A 23,481-nucleotide genomic window follows, 5' to 3' on the forward strand; every position below is an offset into this window, starting at 1 on the left:
ACGTACTCTTCAAGAGTTATGACCTCAATTATTTTTAAAATTTGGATTGTTTTGTTTCTGAAAGATAATTAGAGAACCACTTGAACCTCATCGCCTTAGTTTTATATTGTAATCAAATTAAGGGTGTCATATAGAAAGCGAGATTGTAATACCATTGTACATACCTGGTCTGACTCATTGTGAAGTACATGTAATTCATAACTGTAAAACTAACAGAAAAAAAGGAACTTTTCACTTTTATTATCTCCGTTTATTAAAGTCGTCCAAACCGAAGGAGACCTCCGGGTGCGGGAATTTCTCGCTGCATTGAAGACCTGTTGGTGACCTTCTGCTGTTGTCTGTTCTATGGTCGGGTTGTTGCCTCTTTGACACATTCCCCATTTCCATTCTCAATTTTATTTGGTTTAGTTTTATTGTCATATCTATAGTTTATACTATTATTCTTAATTCTAACCTTTATGATCATGTTATAACAGTACAGAATGCATAGAATATGTATATGCGTTCTGAGTATAAAACTTCATAAGGGTATTCTTTTATGGTTAACCCAAAAACATTATGTGATCAAAACTTGAATATTTACGTGTTATTATTTGAACTGTACTGTTCTAGATATCGTTTTTTAAACCCAAGAATTTAGCTGTGTTGTCTTAAAGTACTATTATTCTGGCCAAGCAATACTTGTGGTCTCTGTACATATCTAAGTTGTAACAATTTTAGGCACAACATGCGCAGACCGATTTAGAGCATACACAAAGCAGATGCTGATGGAACTTCTAAAAAAATTAAATTTGGTAATTGAGGAATTCACAAGTCACCTGGAAAAGAGTTTGTTTGCTGCCTGGTACATGTATGTCAAGACTTGTGAAAATACAAATTCAGTCATATATTCTGCTAGTTTGAAAGGCAAGTTTTTATTTATTATATTATTTTTAACACCATTTCCATATATATTTTTGCACGTGTTGTAATCCACATAAACCCAAATATTTGTTATAGACAGTGCAGTACAAGTCAATTATACATACACTTCGGAATAAATCAATGTAAATAACAGAAAAGTAACTGACTCTAATGTTTACTTTTGAGCATTTCATCCGTGTTGCTCAGTCTTTAGTTTTCTATGTTGTGTTTTGTGTACTATTGTTTGTCTGTTGGTCATTTTCTTTTTTAACCATGGCGTTTTCAGTTTATTTTCGACTGATGAGGTTGAATGGGATCTTTCGCCTCTCTTTTTCTTAAGAAGTTTCTTTTCCATGTCGTATGACGTTTTATATCTATAAATTTTCAATCAATATTTTTGCTTGAATTTCATAGAAAAAAAACAAATATTATTATTTTCGATAAAATTTAAATGTTAATCATATAAATTATCATTTAATGGAATAGTTTTACAGAATGATATGATTTTATCTTTGTTTGTATTTCAAACGATTGTAAGTTATCAATTTACGTACAGCCATTTCTAAGTACAATTTCACTTGATTCTTAGAGCTAAAATGTATATAATGAGATATAGCATCTTCCATAGTTAGTAAGTGAATCATACATATAAGGATAAAATAGAAAATGTGTTGAAATTGTATATGTCTTACACATTTTATATTAATTCGTGAAAATTATGTCATATTGCGGTTAAAATATAACGGGAAAAAAAGTTTCGAAGTTTTGTTTTTGCTTTATGTCATTACATTTTCGTTTTTTTTTTCTGGCAAATCCTTTTGGATTGCTTGAATTTTAATCTTATCCATCAATTGTATACTATATCATTTTGAGGTGTTTATAGTAGAAACTTAAATTCATAGCAAAGTTAAATTGGTACATTTGTTTTACTTAAATTCTGTTTTAAACAAATAGCTTCTTATGTAACAGAATATTATATATGATTTTTGTCAAAATATGTTGCAACTAATATAAATACTTATAATTTAGATACCTTTATACCAATATCTAATAGTGAAAGTTCAATGATAAGTTAATATTGATATTGAAAGACCTCCGAACAAACAGGGATATTAAGATATTTGGCTATAATAACTAAGAAAGTTGCGTTGGCAAAACCCCAAAGCACATTGCTCTGCAAAATCAAAATTCAAGCTCGCTCGTTCAAACGCGAACTTCTTTATTTATATGTTAATTCACCATATAGAAAATGATTAAAGTTTAAAGAAAAATTTCTTTTGATATTATTCTTGAAATGCGTAAATAACCTTACAAACAGTTAAAATAATATAAACTAAAAATCTTCACAAAAAGTAACCGGAGTTGATTTTCAAAAAAATAAACGTAACTGAAGAACACACACCTATATTGCATATCGATGGAAAGAGGAAAATGTGTACAATAAGAAACGTTTGTCGTAAAAAGCCAGAGTGGTCATATGTTTGTGAAATTGAGGGTAAAGGTCAAACCTCAAATATATCATAAATTCAAACATGAGGAAAAAAAGAAGGAATTTTCTGAGATATATTCAGTAGAATACTACAAAATCGGTTAAATCACAAGCATATGCTGCCAAGGATGAAAAACATACAATTTTAGCTATTTGTATGAACTGCCACCATTACAAAATGGCGTTGATGATGATGATTCTCATTTTTATTAATTTATGACAAAGAAAATATAGATGTGGCCTTGACCTTTTCACATCCATTAACTTGCCATTTTTCACCACAGACTATGTGATAATTTTTTTATAAACTGTAAAACATCATTTTCTTAATACATTTCAGTTATTTTTCTTCCTTTAAAACAACAAAAATCACTGAAAACCGGGTTTTTTCCATTTTGCATACATGTACAAAAGGATGTGTACTTTTAAAATTAGAACGTAGTAATATATTAACAAATATCGTGTACTTGCAAAGTCGACAGTTATAACCCAGAGTCAACCGAGACCAATGCGAGGTTAAACAAAATCATAGGTGTAACTTGCTTTGGTTTATCTGTTGGGTTAGTTGCCATTAACATTGTCTTTGTGGGATTATCTTGGTAAAAATGTGTAGTCTCATTTTTTAGTGATTGATTGTAATGTTAATCAATGTTGTAATTAGACAATAGGCTAATAATCAATGTTGTAATTTGACAATCGGCTAAGACCCTTATATAACTTGTATTTGGAAGCTACCACAATAACTCTGGTCTTCATCAAATAGGATGAAAAAGTAAGAAAATAATGCTTCAAACTGGGAAATTATTTACATGTTGAAGAATCTAAGCTACACGTCAATCTCTTCGTCATTGTTTGCGAATCCGGTAAACGTATTAGCACCCTTCAGCTCCTTTCACGGACAAAGTTCGGTGCAAGACAGATTGACAGGTACAAAGTATATCTTGCAAGTAATCTAAAGACATTTGCTATTTGCCAAAGATGGGATTTGATCCATGTTGGTCTTCCCAGTTGAACAAAAGTTGATTCATATGGGGGTAGTTGTACCAGGCTAGCATCTTGCTGTTTAGCTTCCCTTATGCTAAGTTTATTCAGATCACCGTGATAAAATTTTGCTTACCGTTTCTGGTCATAGAGCCTTGCAACAAATGTTCTTCTGACAGCAACAGACTCTTCAAAGTCACCGCTTGAAAGATGGTCTAAATCATAAAGTCTTCAAGATTGTGCTTTAAAACCTTGTAAACAGTTTTCTTCTGTAATCCAAACATTGGCAATGTGGTGTCACAACCTATCAAATCAATGAACACATGGACTAATAAAATATGGAAAACATTGTAAAAAACACGTGTTGGTGGATGGTGATACCAACAGTGCTTACAATTATTACCATCAAATTTTAAATGTTTTTCAAAACGGTCAAAATGATATAAACATAACATGTCTGAATGTCGCCTTTTTTATAAACTATATGGCGTGTCAAACGTTGTAATATTCACATAAAAAAAATATATGTTCATAAAGTTAAATAATTGTTCGTAAAAACGAATATATGTTCATAAAGTTAAATAATTGTTCGTAAAAACGAATATATGTTCATAAAAACAAAATATATTAAAAAAATCAAAATGTGTTCATAAAATAAAACATATATGCATAAAACATTAATAATTGTTCATAAAACAAATATTTGTTCTTAAGGATGTGCACCTCTGAGGAGCCTAAAATTTCTAGAATTAAACTGTTTTTCTTAACCTGAATTTTGGGTTTATATGACTGTAAGAAAGTAACTGATGAAGAAAAATCATATGGTGGTGCATTTCTTTTTTTGCTATGCTTATTTGAAAGTACCCATTTTTATTATTTTCCCATTTTTCATCAATTTTTACCCATTTTTGTGCTATTATCATGAAAAAAAATCACAATTTCACAACTTGTTTCATACTTTTACTAAAGATGAAGTGGACCAATCTGATTAAATTTAACAAATAAAAACTAAAGGTTGGTGTTAATATTAGAAAGTTTTATAAACTTTTGTTGCTTTTTTCGTATCAAATTGACGATGCCGTCATTTTTTTAAATTTGGGATTTTTCTCTTTTTTTTAGAACAAAAAGCATATTATTTCAACTTCTTTGTTATAAATGATTGAAACAATACATATCTATGAATTTTGAAAAGAAAAAAATTGATATGGGATGTACATATCTTTGGTAAAATCATTTCTTTGTACCCTCACCTATTTTCTCAGCATTTTGTCTGCTGACACTTACCAGATTGGTTATAAAATTTGAAAATTTTATTACTCAAAAACTACTTATTGTAAGTACACAATTTTTTCACAGAGTTTAGTTTGATTATGATATTTTTTATATTCATTGATATTTTCCACTTGTATCACATGTTTTGGAAATAGTTCCAAAACGAGATTTCAACGAGACTGGAACCTCAGAAGAATACATCCTTTAAAAATGTATATCTGTTTATGATAAACGAGTAATTGTTCATAAGGAAAAATAATTGTTCATAAAAGTAAAATATTGGTTTATATAAGTAAAATAATTGTTCAAATAGTAAAATAATTGTTCATAATAGTAAAATAATTGTTCATAATAGTAAAATAATTGTTCATAATAGTAAAATAATTGTTCATAAAAGGTGCATTATATATTCATTAACACAAAATTTTCTTTCAAAAAAATAAAAATATGTGTTCATAAAATAAAAATATGTGTTCATAAAATAAAAATATGTGTTCATAAAATAAAAATATGTGTTCATAAAATAAAATATATGTTCTTAAAAATTTATAAATACGTCCAATAATTTGCATCATGTGATTCCTCGTTGCTTTTGTAACAGTGTATTTGATTGGGTATGCTCTGAAACCGGCCCGGACGGGACTCCGGACTCGGACCAGATGCTGGACCAGGACTGAGAAATTTATGAGGAAAAATTTACTAGAATTAGGTTCTCCTTTTTGTGTACCCTACTGAAATCTTTAATTTTATTTATGGTAAATTGAAGATAGTCAAGATTGTATTCTTTCTTTCTTTCTTTCTTTCTACAGGTATGAATCGCCGTTCAATATCGACACAGTCCTACATAGTAGGATGGCTAATGCGCTTTGTACAAATATACACCCGCACCCACTAAAAACCCATATCAACACAAAAAAAACCGTGCCACTAATCCACGAACTCATGCATATGTGTATAACAGTAATGGTAAAAGCGTGCTGTACAAAAACTGTGTATACATTTTTCATTATTTACAGTGCGATTGGTTGAAGACGGATGATAAATTATGCGTGTAATGATCATCATTGTTCAATGCCTAAAATACTTGTTTTTATTATATGCTAGCTGTGTGGATAAAAAATATATACATTAGCTTTATATCAGTCTATAGGTTAGCACTAAAAGTTAATGTTTTATACTTTAAATATACTGTTTGTACTGGATAGATACGTTCATCTGCTATTTATGTTGAATACGTTTAACATTTATGGCACATTAAAGCACTATGATGCAAATACGCAGGAACAGAAAAAAATTTAAAGTACACTTTAGTAATATGTCCAAATAAATAATACTAGTAGGTAAAAAGCCCCTTAAAATCTAGATAGAGACATGTTCTATATATTTATATATTAATCTCTTCTCAAGTGGATTGTCGTTATTTTAGAAAAAAATAAAATGCCTCTAGATATGCCTCCACTACGCCCTCATCCCTACACTGCCATCTGTCTCATTCTACTGGTATGGATACTGTAGCTGAACAGCCGTGTGAGGTGTTCTAGCTCTATCTTGTGTTGTTTTTTTTTATTTGGAATCCATAGTTAATGCTTTTGTGAGTACAGTCCATAATTTGTATAAGCATGTCACAGTCAACCAAGTTCTGATAGAGCCCATTCTTTTAGTTTTCCAGGTATGATTTTATATTTTGGAGGTGCCTTTCACGTGTATGCTTATGTCTACTCCATGAAAGTATGAAGTGTTCTAGATCTTCATTTGCTGTATTACAAAATGTACATATTGGGGATATACTTTTATTGTGTCTAGACCTAATTGTCTATAGCATATATGTCTGTGTTACTAGTCTGCTCTTTATTTCTCCTGTTTTTTATATCATTTGGGTTGTTTCCTGTACACAGATATTATGCGGCATAACGGATGGGTTTTACTGTATTTGAAGGTATTTCAGTGTCTTTTTATTGGAGTGGTCTTCTAAGCATACTGCATTCCAGTATTATATTTATACATGTTATAAAAATTACAGTTACATTTGTCGATGTGTATTTATTTCGTGTACTCTTAAGGATGGCCTCACATAAAATTCTTTGCGTAAAAAATATTAGATTAATTCTTTAAACTGAAAGAAATGGTTTAATCAAGTTATCATTTTTATTTATGGAAACTCGGTGTAGTCTTTGGAGAATTCTCCTAACGTTTTTGTATGTGTTTTCAAAATTTATCTTGCAAATATGTATACAATCTTCAATTTACCAGAAAAAGTATTAAATACAAATATATACTAGTATATATATATTATCAAAAAAATAAATAAAAAATATTGACACTGACGAAAGCTATCTATTCAGCCGAAATATTTGTCAACTCGATTTTATAACATAATCTTCGAATATTACCATCTTATATCAGTACCGTTGCGCAAATCTTTAGACTTTATAATGTTTTCCTTATCTGTGCAGTATCGTCTATTCTAGACGATCCGGTACATATTAAATTTGCTGGTCATTTTTATGGACCTCTATATATATTATCATACATCCCATTCCTGTGCTCTAAAAATTAACTTCCTTCCCTCAGTAGGGTACATAAAAGGAGAACCTAATACTAGTAACTTTAGCCACTTTCCCCCATAATTTTCGCAGTTCTGGTCCGGCCTCTAGTCCATGTCCGGGTTTCATACCAAAGTCCGGGTCCGGAGTCCCAACCGGTCCGGTTTCAGAGCATACCCAATCAACAACACTGTTACAAAAGCAACGAGGTATCCCATTATGCAAATTATTGAACGTATTTATAAATTTTTAAGAACATATATTCTATTTTATGAACACATATTTTTATTTTTTTTAATGAAAATTTTGTATTTATGAATATATATTGCACTTTTTATGAATATATATATTTAACTTTTATGAACAATTATTTATGTTTTATGCATATATATTTTATTTTATCAACACATATTTTGATATTTTGAATATATATTTTGTTTTTATAAACATATAGTCGTTTTTACGAACAATTATTTAACTTTATGAACATATATTTTATTTTTTATGAATATTGCAACGTTTGACACGCCATAAAACTAGCACATATTGCAATTCAAATTTAATACGTGACGAACGTCCTTACTCCTATTTTCTGTCAGAAATCGGATTATATTTACCAATTGTTTAATAAGAAATTCAGAGATGAAAAGCAATGCTAGTTCATAACAACTTAATAGTAACGAATACCCACCACTTCAAACATAAATCTAACACGATGCTAATTATGCCTCAATGTTACGGTTTTGTTAAAAAGGTTACGTTTAAAAATTGGCTTATGTGTTAGGTATTCTGCACGACATAATTTCTATCATGCTTTTAGAAATTGTTCTCTCGGAATGGGCTCAGTTTTTCCTTTTTTTTTTTTTTTTAAATCTGGTATTTTAAAACATGAACAAACTCGCAGAAAAACTCACAATAGCCAAAAAAGTATATGATTTCTTATATTATAATAGTAATATCAATGAGTATATCATAAAATAAGAGAGTAATATATATATGATAAAAATATTTATATCGTAAAATTAATTATGTATGCAAATCATCAAAGACATTGATATTCACTTTAGACACAAAACGTATCAACAGATATACTACACCACCAGCACAAAATATGAAAGATGTAACACGAATACTACATCATGCTATTTTACACGATCCTGTATATATTCAAAGACTAGCCACGGATACTGCAATAAATCTTGCTAGACATCTATCGGTATTTGATGGATTTAATTTCTATACTTGTTCGTCTGAGTTGGTGACAAAACATGGTAGGTATTAGAATATTTTAGCAATGCGACACACTTTGGTTAAATATTTTTTTATAGACCTCCTCTTGACTTAACAATGTTTCCACTGAATTAAGCATAACTTTTGCATTTTGGGTGATATTTTTCAGAAGTTTAATTTGCTAGACATAAATCAGACTTTTATTCAAATATATCAATGTATAAAGAAAAATACTGAGCCTCTTAGCCGATTTTGATAATCACTTATTCAACTTTCTATCGTTAATATGTTGCAATTATATTCTCTTGAAATAATTGAATTTATTTGAAATTGCTGTTAGACGAAAATATTTCCTAGTAGTTGGTTGAGTTTATCATTTTTAAACTTTTTATTTTACTTAACTGTTTTCTATGTTTTAGATGAACAAAATTTATTATATTAAACTGATATAGTCAAATCTGTAAAGATTGTTGCATTGGATATCCAATGTCATTTGTTAATAATTACTTAACACGGTTTAAAATAAATGACAGAGTAATGTTAAACCTATGCTTTGAGTTGATTATGATCTTATTTATGCGTTCAATGTTCTTGAATTTCCATGTTTATTAATGAATTATCTCGTAGGTGTCTATATATCATGTTCAACACTATAATGAGCTTTTTATTAACGATATCAAGCATACATTCAAGAAAACAAACAAACACTAATGATTATTGGTGTACAATTACGTACTTATTAAATTAGACGGACGAAAATCAAATAAATCCCTTAACATACACATTTTCAAGATATGAAAAGGTATATAAATCAACTACGTAGATCTTATAACCACAAACACTTCTAACTTGTCTATGTATTAAATTGTCTTGCGTTATGTCCGTCAGGAAACACGTTTGATTCGCAAAGAAATCAGTATCAAACATGGTTTTTTTTAATGAATACACCAAAAGACAAATTTGATAAAGCTTTTGTTGCTGACAAAAACCTGTTGATTGGAACAGGAGTTCGACTTTGGTAAAGTCACTTGAAATGTTATTATCAAAATGTATCAAAACAATAGGAGTTATATTCATAAGGTCTTTCTTTTTCGATAATTGCATACTTGTTCAAGTATTTCGTACCATAGCGTCGTTTTGAAAGTATTGAGAGAAAATCAAAGGTTTGATTTGATATGCTGAAGTCTGTTGATAAAAACAGTAAAAGAATAACAAGAGGCAATTGTCGACAAATGGTTTAAAATGGTTTCTTTGGAAACTACCTGTACCAAGTCAGGAATATGGCAGTTGTTTTCCACTTGTTCCATTGATTGGTTATTCATGGACTTCCTCTTTTTGAACTTGCTTTGGAGTTAAGTATTTTTGTTGTACATTTTGTCAGTGTAGATACCTTAAGAAATTATTCTAATGATTTGTTTCTCCTCCGCTTCTTTTTTTTTTACATTGTTTTATGTTTTATTTTGTTTTTTTTTATGTTACTCAAGACGTCGATAAGATAAAAGATATATTTAACAGTTTACATGATTTTTTTATTAGTTGTTATTGACTTTGGTTACTAGCTGTCAGTAACTGTGAATACTCTCAGATCTGTACTTAGTGTCTTTCTTGTTGTGGGGATGTATAAATACCCTGCCGCGTCTGGTCTGTGTTTTAGATGTTTTTCGGCTTTGTATCGATCTGATGAGTTCAGCCCTTTTCAACTGATCTTTATAGTTTGTTCTCTTGTTGTACTGTTTCACCACTGTCCTAGGTTAGAGGGAGGGTTTGGCGCCAACAAACTAGTTTAATCTCGCCACATTCCGTATGTGCCTGTCCCAAGTTAGGGGCCTGTAATTCAGTGGTTGTCGTTTGTTGCTGTATATTATATTTGTTTTTCGCTCATTGTTTTGTACATAAATCAGGCCATTTGTTTTCTCGGTTTAATTGTTTCACATTTGTCGTTTCGGGGCCTTTTGTAGCGGACTATGCCGTATGGATTTTGCTCATTGCTGAAGGCCGTATGGTGACCTATAGTTGTAAACTTATGTCATTTAATCTCTAGTGAATTTTCTTATTGCCAATCAAACCACATCTGCTTATTTTTATATTTGTGTTTAAGACTGACATCGCTTTACGTAATACTTGTCTTGTAAGAGTTAGCTTCCCTAACGTTGTTATATTTGTGATCACATCTCCATTACTGAATACTGATTATGTTTACTATTGTACTATTTTTGATGTTTTGAAATTTTGGGTCAATTTTGACCGAATCAACCGAGTTTCCTAATATGAGTTACCTCCCCTAAACTAGATTACATTGGGCTATATTCATATAACTCATAAGCCATAAGCAGTAAATACCTTGGGACTTTTGATTTAAAATAACAGGGTCATAACTTGGAAATAAGTTCATCAATGGTGAAGGTTATGTTCTTAATTATCACTTGTGCTTTCAATTGCGATCGCTTCTTCTCTACAAGTACAAAAGATTTGTTAAAAAATACTTATTTGGTCTCTTGTGGAGAGTTGTCTCATTGGCAATCATACCACATCTTCTTATTTTTACAATATGGAAAATGTTTGGGCTATTGAAATGTAGATATGGCACATTTGGTTCAAAACTATTCTACAATCTCTTACACAAGACGATGACATTGGTCTTTAGTATAATGAATTAGGGCTTACGACAGAGCTCAACCGACAACCTTTCAATGAAAAAGTGTCTTCCAACCATATATTTTTGGAATTAGGTAGCTCTCTAGTGACACTGGAAAGGGCCTTCTGTTAACACTTTTTTCTCAGAAGGTAAATTATAAATTACTCACTTTTGGAATCAATTTAGAATAACCCTTTTTATGACACGTGAAGTAGCTTCGTGTTTAATGGAATTTACAAATTATATCCTTTATTTAAAGTGAAAGTACATAGAAACTATATATTTTTAGAATCGAATCTTTGTGAATGATATTTTTATTATTTGATGCTAGAAGTGACTTTGAGTAGACCGACAATTCAAAGTATATCCTAAATTTCATAGAGAAGATTCCAAAATTAGTACATTTTTTACAGATGTAATAGAGTGACAGAACAATTTTAAACACGTAAAAACGCGTCAATTTGCTTTCTTAGCAATATGATTATAATTAAGTTTTCTGATTTTGTGCGATACGTTTTTTTTTTGTTTATAGCCGTACTGAATATGTGAACGTTTAGTATAAGAGAGATACAATATAATTCTATCATTTAACTACAAAAAAGGATATATTAGATTTTTTATTGCAAATGGAATTACCTTTAACTGCGTTTCGTATCTTACTATATTATTGGAGAGGTTAAATGCATTGAGGTATTGAAGGTACATGTACTGTTCAACTGTTTGAGTTTAGGTAGATACGTATAATTACAATTGCATTATTAGTAATACTAGTGAATTTTTGATATACTATTATACACGTTACTAGATATGTGTGATATATAACCTGTAATTTTTAATATAGGGCAAAGTCATAAAGCATGGGTTACTTGTCCAGCACAGAAAGATGTTATCAAAATAGTACATTATGCTAGACTTTATGACAAAGCGTACATTCAAAGGCTTGTAACCAATACAAGAATAAATTGTGCTCGACTACAAAAGTCTTTTCAAAGAAAAGTACCGAGTTACTCTGAGTCTGATCTTCAAAGGTCAAATTGTAAGTATTCAAAATTACAATGCATTTTTCACATATTAATTTCATAAAGTACTAGATATTGTGTATATCATTCCTTAGCAAATATCCTCTAATTTTAAATAAAGAAACTAAGCAAATACCCCCTCCCACGATTCCTAAATCAACCCTTAGCATGTCCAAAGCACTTTTCTGAATATTTATTTTTTTGTTTAGTTTTTTGTTACAATGTAAACAGGTGAAATAAAATTAAGAAGAAGTAAAAACTGTATGACACTAATTTCAAAGCGCACGACCCATGCTTCTTGAATGAGCTAGGAATCACAAATTTTGAAAGCCGAAAATAATAAATGTTTAAAATCATAAAGGAGCGTAAAGTCTATGTCTGAATCTGTTATACCTAAATTTTAGTACGTACAGTTATAAAATTTTTGAAATGTAAATTTACAAAAGAAATGTTTGGGTTTGACGATTACTGCTGCAGGTAAGTCTAGAAAAGCAATTCAAACGCACGGCATCAATAAAGTGTTACGTTCATCTATTAGTGTAAATATGCCTATTATAATATCGAAGCATAACATACTCCCAATTATTGTCACATTAACATATTATGTCTGCCTGGGTTCTTCATCCAATTTTGTGAATATAACGGAACTATAAACAAATATCATACTAGTCGAAGGTTAAGCTATCTATAAAACCAGGTTTAACCCACCATTTTCTTCGGAAAATGACTGTACCAAGTAAGGAATATAGTCATCAAAGGTACCAGGCTTAAAATTGTATACGCCAGACGCGCGTTTCGTCTACATAAGACTCATCAGTGACGTTTAGATCAAAATAGTTAGAAAGCCAAAACAAGTACAAAGTTAAAGAGCATTGAGGTAATAAAATTCCAAAAAGTTGTGCCAAATACAGCTTAGGTAATCTATGAATGGGATAAGAAAATCCTTAGTATTTCGAATAGTTCATACTTTTGCAAACAGTTAATTTATAAACATGACCATATAGTTGATATTCATGTCAACACCGAAGTGCTGACTACTGGGATGGTGATACCCTTGGGGACGAAACGTCCACCAGCAGTGGCATCGACCCAGTGGTGTAAATAGTCATCAAAGGTACCAGGCTTATAATTGAATACGCCAGACGCGCGTTTCGTCTACATAAGACTCATCAGTGACGCTCAGATCAAGGTAGTTAGAAAGCCAAACCAAGAACAAAGTTGAAGAGCATTGAGGTCCAGAAATTCCAAAAAGTTGTGTCAAATACGGCTAAGGTAATCTATGCCTGGGATAAGAAAATCCTTAGTATTTTGAATAATTCATACTTTTGCAAACAGTAAATTTATAAAAATGACCATATAGTTGATATTCATGTCAACACCGAAGTGCTGACTACTGGGCTGGTGATACCCTCGGTGACGAAACGTCCACCAGCAGTGGTCTGAATATGACAGTTGTTTTCCATTTAATCCGTTGGTTGATAAAATTTTACGTTTGATTTTTTTTCAGTTTTTATGGACTTGCCCCTTTTTGAATTAACCTTAAGTTTGGGTTTGGTATTTTTGTTAATACTTTTCAATTGTGTGGATAGTGTTCTCGGGGAAAATGAATTAGCAGGTGTCACGACCCAGGGATAGTTTAATAAATGTGTCATATCGGTTGTTTAGTATACAAATCATGTGTCAGAAATTATCATTTAGACTTCTTATGACTTCTTTGCAGTAAATCAGTTGTAGCCAAGGTATATTTCAGTCCGAAAAATGTGGTTTATTTAATTGTAAAAAGTTGGTGTTCACTAGGATCAATAACTGAGAGTACTTTTACATGGGATCTTTGTGATATGATGTGTCCATAATGAGAGGCAAAAGATACCAAACGGATCTTAAAATTCAAAAAGTCGAAAACGAACTGTCAATGGGAAAAAAACCGAAAAACGAGCAAAAAACAAACAACGGTATAAAACACATCTCAGAAAACTAAAGACTGATTTTTAGTTTGATCTTATACAATATATTGTGATATAACACCATGTTCCAAGCTTTTTGGAGGTTTGGGATTTCACACACATTTTGTATATGCCTTTGCCAAGGCAGGCGTCAGTTATGAAATTGTCGTTTTTGCTGTCTTCTGCCTATCTTTCTTTTTTATAAATGCGGCCATTTTGTTTTCCTTTTTTTTTTTTTTTTTCTTTTAATGTTTTTATCATTTTGTCAACACGGAGGGCTTTATAAATTACAATACGGTTCGTTGTTTTCTGTTTGTTTAGGGCAATACAGTGATCGTAAGTTCTTGGACATTCTTGCCCATTGTATTTGTTGGTGGATAGTTGTCTCACTGGAAATCATACCAGGTTTCCTTATTTATCGCTCGATTAAGGTAATTCCAATTAAATTAAAATTCAGTTCTGTCATTTTCCGAGCAAATAAATAATACGTATTTATTTTGAAATTGACTATGTAATTTTAATAAGATAGGTAAAACCAAAGTAATACCCATCGGATATTTCACATTTTCTAGCTCATAAAGTTCATAAAGTTCAATATTTCAATAAATAAAATTGTTCGATGACTTTAAATTGATATAAATATGAGGAGATGTGGTATGAATGCCTACATGTCGCACGTTTATCTGGATTAACTCCATCCCAGTACCTGATAGTCTATGTGGACCGTGGATTATTCGTTGTATTTTATCTTGATTCGTACGTCTATTTTATTTTGAAGAGTTGTGTATTGAATATCCATTAGTTCTATTTGATTTATTGTATTGTCCAGTGTGTTTAGATATTCCTGGTATGCATTTTTGTTTTATCAAATCCATCTCCATGTTTACATGTTTACATATAATACACGGCAAACGATAAAAATCGCGAGCCATTAACATTTGGACGAAAACATTGTTAAATGGGTGATACCAACAGGGATTACAATTGTACAACAAAAAATTAAATACATTAGAAAATTTATAATAATAGTTTCATTACACGTTTTATTTTGAATTTAACGGTATTTTGTTTTGTTATTATACTACATTATATAATATAATTAGGACGTGATTTATTGTTGTCGAAAATTAAATTTTCTCGAAACTTACTTTCTGTTAGGAATTTCATTATATTTACTTATCAAACAGTAAGGAAATGAGAGCCGAAGTGTGGTGTCAGCTCCAATCAACTAAAAGGGACAATGCCAAAGACACGGAGAATCCACAAAACTTATGAAAAATTTATGTTACCATTTTATCAAAAACAAAGTTCCTTCAACATATTGATTTATTTATTAATATGTTTTCACTTTGTATCAGGTCTTTCATAATGATTTTTGTCAAGTTTGGTTCAGTTTGCTCCTTTATTTCTAAAATGTGATTAAATAGTGAACAGAATAACGAAAATGCTGAATATTTACAACTAAATAAATGTTTTAGTTTTTATAATTATACGTCAACCAGTATTATAAAGTAAGATAATATTGTATTAAACTTACGTTGTAAAAAACTATTCACGTAAACACTAAAAGGTATTGATTTATTTAAGACGATAAATGTACAAATAAAGTTCTAACATCTTCAGCACAAACGAGTGACGATGGCTATCATCATGTATAGATCGACAATAAATGGAATGAATTTTAAGTATAACAAGACTTTAAAACTTAAGCAAGCGAACTATATAAAACAAGGAGATGTGGTATGATTGCCATTGAGACAACTATCCACCAAAGTTCAAATTGAGTTGATTTAAGCAATTATAGGCAACAATGAGAAAAAAAAACCCATACCGTATAGTGGGCTATAAAAGGCCCTGACATGAAAATATGAAACAATTCAATTGAGAAAACTAACGGCCTAATTTATTACAAAACAATTTACGAAAAACAAATATAAAACTGAGGGAAACGCATCAAATATAAGAGGAGAACAACGACACAACAAAACACAACATTAAAAATGTAACACACACAGAAACGAACTATAATATAACAATGGCCATTTTCCTGACTTGGTACAGGACATTTTAAGAAAAAAATGGTGGGTTGAACCTGGTTTTGTGGCAAACCTCCTGCTTTAATGGCAACGTCAAACACAACACCAAAACGACAACATCACATGACAGGACTACAATACAAATAAATGGGAGAACATATAGGACAAAGAAACACACGAATAATAGCTATCAAAAGGTACTAAGCTTAAAATTTAATACGCCAGACGTGCGTCTCGTCCACACAAGACCATCCAGTGACGCTCAGATGAAAAAAGCTTGAAAGCCAAAACAAGTACAAAGCCAAAGAGTACCGAGGACCAAATATAAGACACGACTAAATTGCAGGCTTCTGACATCAGAGACAAAACTGAATATAACGGGGGCTTATCAGATCAACACGAAACACAATAAACACCTAACAAAACTGTGTCCATAATGGAAGATCCTATATAGTTTCTTTTTAATTTTATAGACTCAAGATGATTTTGTTAAAAAAATTGTTTATTGAAGAATGTTTGATGTCCTCTAGACATACTTAATTGTTTATGTCGAAGGGTTGTTGTCTAAAAGATGAAAACCACATCTTCTTGTTCATATATAGGCTTGCTTTTTGGTTTTCAATGGTTGACATGGAGATTTCAACTATATTTTGTCAAGCGTCATTGATTAATGATTAGCAGTCTAGTATTTTTTTTTTTTTTTTTGCTTTAGTTCTTTATTCCTTGATCAATTGGTCTATCAATGACGATTGACAAAAAGAATAAATAATTAAAGTAAAAAACAAAAATACTAGACTGCTAAAAATCATTCAATAACGCTTGACAAAACATAGTTGAAATCTCCATGCCAATCATTGAAAACCAAGAGGCAAGCCAACAATGCACTTTCTTATAAATTTTATGAAAATCAATTTTATGAAATTCGTTCGGAGAAATTGACCATTTGCAGTTTTGGTTATTATAGATGGTATTTTCAAAACTTACAACAGAAGGTCAAATACATTAGAAAAATGATATTCACATCACACGTTTTATTTTAATGGTAAAAGGATTTTTTGTAATGATACCGCATGAGATAATATAAATACGATGTATTTCATTGTTGCCCAAAAGATGAAACAGAACGGTAACTACAAATAAAAACACAATAGACACGATGAAAATTGATGTTACTGTTTTGTCAAAAACAAAATTCCTCCAACAGATCGGTTTATTTATAAAGTATTCTCCATTTTACGGTTTTTAACAGGTCTAAATACATGTAAAAATAAGTCGTGCATATAAAACATTTAAATTATTGATTTATTTTAGACAAAATAAAGGCAACAGTAGTTCGAAATTCATAAATCGATTGAGAAAAAAACAAATCCGGGTTACAAACTAAAACTGAGGGAAACACATCAAATATAAGAGGAGAACTACGACACAACAAAAACACAACATTAAAATGTAACACACACAGAAACGAACTATAATATAACAATGGCCATTAGTACAAAAAACGTACACACAACTGTCTGACATCTCCATCCCAAAAGACGGAAGATAGATATTCGTCATGCAAAAATTTATATTTGAATTGATTAGCTTGATACATAATACTAAAGGTGTAACGATTAACATTTTATATTAGATTTAGGTTCAATTGATACAACCTGCGTAACTTGTCCAGCACCAAACGATAAAGACGTTATTAAATTGATAAATTATGCTAAACGTCATGGTAAAATCTACATGCAAATTCTTGTCACTAATGAAAGAATTAATTATGTTCGACAACTATATTCAAAGTGAAAAGCAAAGGTTGTCAAATTTGATCTTCGATGTTCAGATGGTGAGTATTTAATGTTGTATGCTTTTTTATTAGTACATTTTGTTGACGTTATCCATTTCATAAACTTATAAAATCAGTACCTGTTTAGAAGCTATTGTGTATTTATAATGAGATAATGAGTGTTGTGATGACATTTTCGTTTTTTATAAGGGAAAAAGGAATAAGAAATAAGCAAAAGATCCTAGAAAAGCAATAAGAGGCAAACAAAAACAGCAAAAGCCAAAAATGAAAACTACAAACAATCAATCGATGGTAAAAAAAAACTTTTAAAAATGCAAATATTATATAAACATATTAACACAAAACATGATCAGACAAATCTGTTTTGTAAATTGGGCGTATATGCTAGTAAAAAGCTGACACTCAAGAAAAAGGATGATTGCGTTTAGCTGACTTATTCCTTTTTCACCCATTTGATCGCTCATTAGGTTATGAATTTATGACTTCCATTCGATAATGCAGAAAAAAATCTTTCGATCAACATATTGAATAAATATTCTGGTGTCACATTTTTGGAGAATTAAACTTGCTTTGAATATTCTATAGTAATCTAAGGAATGTCATGGTTCTATGATGTCATATGATAAGACGAGACATTAAATAGTCCGTTATTTGGTATGCGTGAAATTAAAAAGGAAAGACATAGGCAAAACCTTAACTTTCAAATGTAAAGTTTGTCTGAATCACATGTAAATTTCTCATTAATGAAATAAAAGTTATAGACCATAGTAAATGACACCCATCGCTTTGGCATTCAGTTCAATTTTTGAAAAATGTGGACGACGGGCGTTTTTCTAACCTCAAAGTAGCAGCCTTTGCCATGGTTGCGAGGAATTAAGTGTAAAAATGTATAGCACATTTGAAAAAACTTTTTATGACTATACTAGCTGATAACTTCTATTAGTTTTTCGTCGTGCATAAAGAAACGTTTTTGTATGACTAAAAAAGTAAAAATGTGGCGAAGAAACAAAGCACTATTTACTTGGCTGATGTTTTTTTTATCCCGGTGGATGATTGTCTTATTGGTAATCATACCACATCTTCTTTATTTATATTAACAGCAAAATAGTACTCGACTCAGAGATAGTATAATACTTGATTTTTGCGTACAAAACATGTTTCCGAAATTATCATCAGATTGCTTATGACGTCTTCATAAGTTACATGGATTAATTGCTATTTAAGTCTGAAACATTATCCTGTAATTAGTAGAAGGTAGGTATTGAACTATATTTAATCTGGTTTTCTTTTCTTGGTTTCTTTTTTTTCAAAACAAATATACTACTTTTGAACATCGGCAAAATTTTGTTGCTCCTTACATATATACCATACAAGTAAATTTAATGTAATAACAAACTGTATCCTACAGAAGAGCAATATAATAATAAGGAGATGTGGTATGATTGCCAATGAGAAATCTATCCACCAAAGTTCAAATGATTTGTTTTTATTTGTACTCACATGCTGGTCAGTACCTAGTGTAAATGCAATAACTCAAAATATTCCGAAGATTGTTTGCATTTATTATGTATATGCTGCTAACAAATTAAAAATAACCGATTTGGTTCACGGTGATAAAGTTATGAGTCTAATTTCATCTATTGTTTTAAGATACCTTGGATATTGCATTTTATAACTGTTAACGTGATCTGTATTTGCCAAGCAAAAGCAAAGTACTCATTTAACGGATTGAAACCAAACGGCAACCTTTATTTATTTATCATCACGTTATTTTGTTCTTGGTGAAGTGTTCTCTCATTGACAACTATTCCTCGTCTTCTTTTTTTTTTTTATAAATGCGAAGAATATTACCAGTGGGATTCATGAGATATTCCTACAAGAAATTAGATACACATCTTAGAATAGCTATTGGTTTTTTCTCGATAATTTACTATCTCGATGACATTTGAAACAGTTTGAAGCAACGTTTGGTTTCAATGAGAAATTGCAAGTCATGGGCCTGTAATTTAGTCGTTGTCGCGTGTTGGTATATGTCATGTTTGTTTTTCGTTCGATGTTTTGTACATAAATCAAGCCATTTGTTTTCTCGTTTGAATTGTTTTATAATTGTCACGTTGAGGCCTTTCATAGCTAGTTATGCAGTATAGGTTTTTGATCATTGTTGAAGACCGTGCAGGGACGTGTTTTTACCTTTTACGTCATTTCAATCTCTAGTGGTTTTTTGTCTCATTGGTAATTTTACCAAATCTTCTTATTCTTATTAACATATTAAATCATTTTCTCAAATTAATACATTACTTTTGTTATTGTTTGCCTCTTTTTCAGAGCTAACAGGTGATATTGCCGATGAAGTTAAAGATTTGTCATTTTTGCCAACTATGGATATGAAGAATAGTTGTAGGATGATTTCTTAACCGACGTAAATTATATCAGAAAATAAGTTACACCAGTGTCTTATAGAATGATAGTACGTGGTCAATTGTCATTTTATTTTTAAAGATATATTCATGTGAATATATATATTACACACAACCAATTTTAACTTTTAACTTTATAGAACGTCCAGTTATCGGATGGTTATTCAGTGGTTGTCGTTGGTTTCTTATCTAACATATGTGTTTTTCATTTCTTTTTTAAGCATAAATTAGGCCATTGTGTTTCTAGTTTGATATTTTGTCAATTCGGGGCCTTTTATACGATATGGGTTTTACTTATTGTTGAAGGCGGTAAGATGACCTATAGATAACTACATATACATCATTACGTCTCTGATGAATATTTTTCACATTGTCAATCTTGTAACATCCTCCTTTTTTCTATATTGAAGAAATATTTATGTAAACAAATCATCAAATATGTACATATGTAAGTATTATTGATCCATATATCGATTAGTATTATATGTACTTACATGCTGGTCTGTTCCTAGTGCAAATACAATTACTTATAATCCGCACCTCATACAAAACGTGCTTCGGTCAATACTTTTATAATCCAATAAAACTACAATAAGAAACATTCAAATCTTAATTAAAAGATGTTTTATGAATGTAGTACATTTTGTATATAATATACGAATAAACAGTATTTTGCTGTCCGATATGTAAACGTTCTACTCATTTTACAAACACATTATTGGGAATGTATCCATATTCCCATCAAGATTGGTTGACTTGATTAATGTAACGGCGTATTTTTCACTTCATCGCAACTTGACTGTTATTGTTAAACCATCGTGTCTTATTAGTTTATTTCAAAATTATTATTTTTGGATTGAACATCGATTAAAATTTGTCACTCTGTATTCTTTTAAATTGTATTATTTTTTAGATGAAATAAGTTTGATATTTCACACAATACTTAGTTCTGCTTTCTACACATTGGCTTTCAGACATAATTGTTTTCTTTTATTTCTATATTATATATCAGGCCGTTTGTCTTCACTTTCTAAATAAAAACATTTTATTATATTGCTAATAGTTGAAGTCCGGTTCTGTAGTTTTTTTTACATCTTTGTCATTAAGTTTTTGGTGAATAGTTAACTCATAGTAAATCATAGGACATCCCATTAAAGGTGCATAAGTTACGAGATATGTAAAAAAATATGATTTGTTTTTGTATAAACATTAATGAAAGCGAATGGTGAAATGATAATTCGCTTTAAGAAGACATTTTGGTTCAATTTTGTCAAAATAAGCTAACAAACATCGCTGATGAATTATTCATTTGCAAGTGAATACTTTGACCTCATTGAACCCGTATTTATGTGACCTTTAATTTAGCCCCTTAGCTGGAGATGGGTTACGCATGTAATTTGCTATTAAAAGGAGTCATCAGCATTGAAAGTGAAACAAGGATGAACAACTTGGTTGACTGATTCGATCCATAAAAAATCATTGTTATACAGGTAAAAATTATGACAAACATACTTTTCAACCTACAATATGAAATCAAACAGACATAGAAAAAGCCAATTCCACGTGGCCGCTATCTATTTATATTTATAGTCATGTTTATATCGGGATATATGACTGTCGGCAGTCTTCGGATGCCATCTCAATGGTTAATTAAATGACGTCTAGACAAATATACACACGAAATGCTGATACATATTATCATTGTTAATTGTTTATTTTAAACTTTTTGTAATCTGGATATGCGTTTTAGTATGTTACCAATCAACTATGAAAATTTGAATCAAATCGGTGAACTTGAATTTGACAACTAATGCCCCTTTAATTCAAGTATCAGATAAGCTCGTTGATGGTTTTTCCAACTGAATGAATATGTATTTAGGTATTTCATTATCTTATCTAATAAATATAATGATTGAGACATTGTATATCAAATATTGAAGGAGTATGATTATAATAAAACAAAAAGTAATCTGTGTCTGGTATTCTATAGCATGAAAACATTAAAGATCTTTAAACTTTACAAATGTTTCTCAATGTATTATTTATGCAATAGAATCTTAATGCATTTCTTTGAAAGCATTAACACAAAATGATATTAAATAACGATGATAATCTTCTTTAGAGCAGCATGAAATAACAGATGTCATTGTTAGTAACCATCCATCTATTTTGTTTTCACTATACTTTTAAAAAAAATTCCAACGACACATTTTGTTTTGTTCTTTTCCATTCACCAAAATCAAAACTGTTTATAATAGTAATTAAATTTAAAAAAAAAACGTTTACGTTATCACTCTTTCACTCAAAAATCGATTATTTATATTGATATATCAATTTGGTCTTTTGGAAAATGTTGTTTGTGCTGTATTTAGACCCCTCTACCAAGAAATTTGTTTGCATGCACACGTATAAAAATTGCGGTTTTTATCCAACGAAATCATAGGTTTGAACGTTGTTTTTAATTTAGACTTGTTTATATTTTTTCGTTTGGGCTTGTATTATATTTGCCTTCGGGTTTATATGATCCGTTCATCCTATTTCGACTCTTTCAAAATTCAAGTGTCTATCCTAAATTGAGGTAAATTATATGGCCTTACAAATACCGTTTCGATTCCTAACATCACTGAAGAGACATTAATTGTCGAAATCCGGATATGGTGTACAAATTTTTGCACCACATGTTTGCGGTATACCATTTTTTCCGCAAGTTTATTGTTTTCTGTTTGGTAATAAATTAATGATAAGATCTATTTTGTTACATTTTGTGATCCGTTTATCTGGCAATCGCCAATGGCAGTCAGCAGGGTTTAAGAACATCAGTTGTTCGACCTACTAGTCAAATGCGTTTTGTTAAAATATACTTTTTCACTCATTTGGTCTCTTGGAAAATGTTGTTTGTGCTGTATTTAGACCCCTCTACCAAGAAATTTGTTTGCATGCACACGTATAAAAATTGCGGTTTTTATCCAACGAAATCATAGGTTTGAACGTTGTTTTTAATTTAGACTTGTTTATATTTTTTCGTTTGGGCTTGTATTATATTTGCCTTCGGGTTTATATGATCCGTTCATCCTATTTCGACTCTTTCAAAATTCAAGAGTCTATCCTAAATTGAGGTAAATTATATGGCCTTACAAATACCGTTTCGATTCCTAACATCACTGAAGAGACATTAATTGTCGAAATCCGGATATGGTGTACAAATTTTTGCACCACAT

At 30.5% G+C, this 23,481-nt stretch overlaps 2 long non-coding RNA genes across 2 annotated transcripts in view; one reads left to right on the top strand and one right to left on the bottom strand.

Annotated features, from left to right (window-relative positions):
* The window catches only part of LOC127701122 (uncharacterized), a 173,970-nt gene that overhangs the window by 125,201 nt on the left and 25,288 nt on the right, over window positions 1-23,481 (bottom strand). The window lies entirely within an intron of this gene.
* LOC127701117 (uncharacterized) lies at window positions 8,260-22,236 on the top strand. Its single transcript, XR_007981824.1, has 4 exons — window positions 8,260-8,459; window positions 11,895-12,089; window positions 17,685-17,885; window positions 20,172-22,236. It is a non-coding gene; the product is annotated as an uncharacterized LOC127701117 (long non-coding RNA).

The sequence above is a fragment of the Mytilus californianus genome, unplaced genomic scaffold (genome assembly GCF_021869535.1).
Source record: "Mytilus californianus isolate M0D057914Y unplaced genomic scaffold, xbMytCali1.0.p SCAF_5, whole genome shotgun sequence".
NCBI classification, from domain to species: Eukaryota; Metazoa; Mollusca; class Bivalvia; order Mytilida; family Mytilidae; genus Mytilus; species Mytilus californianus.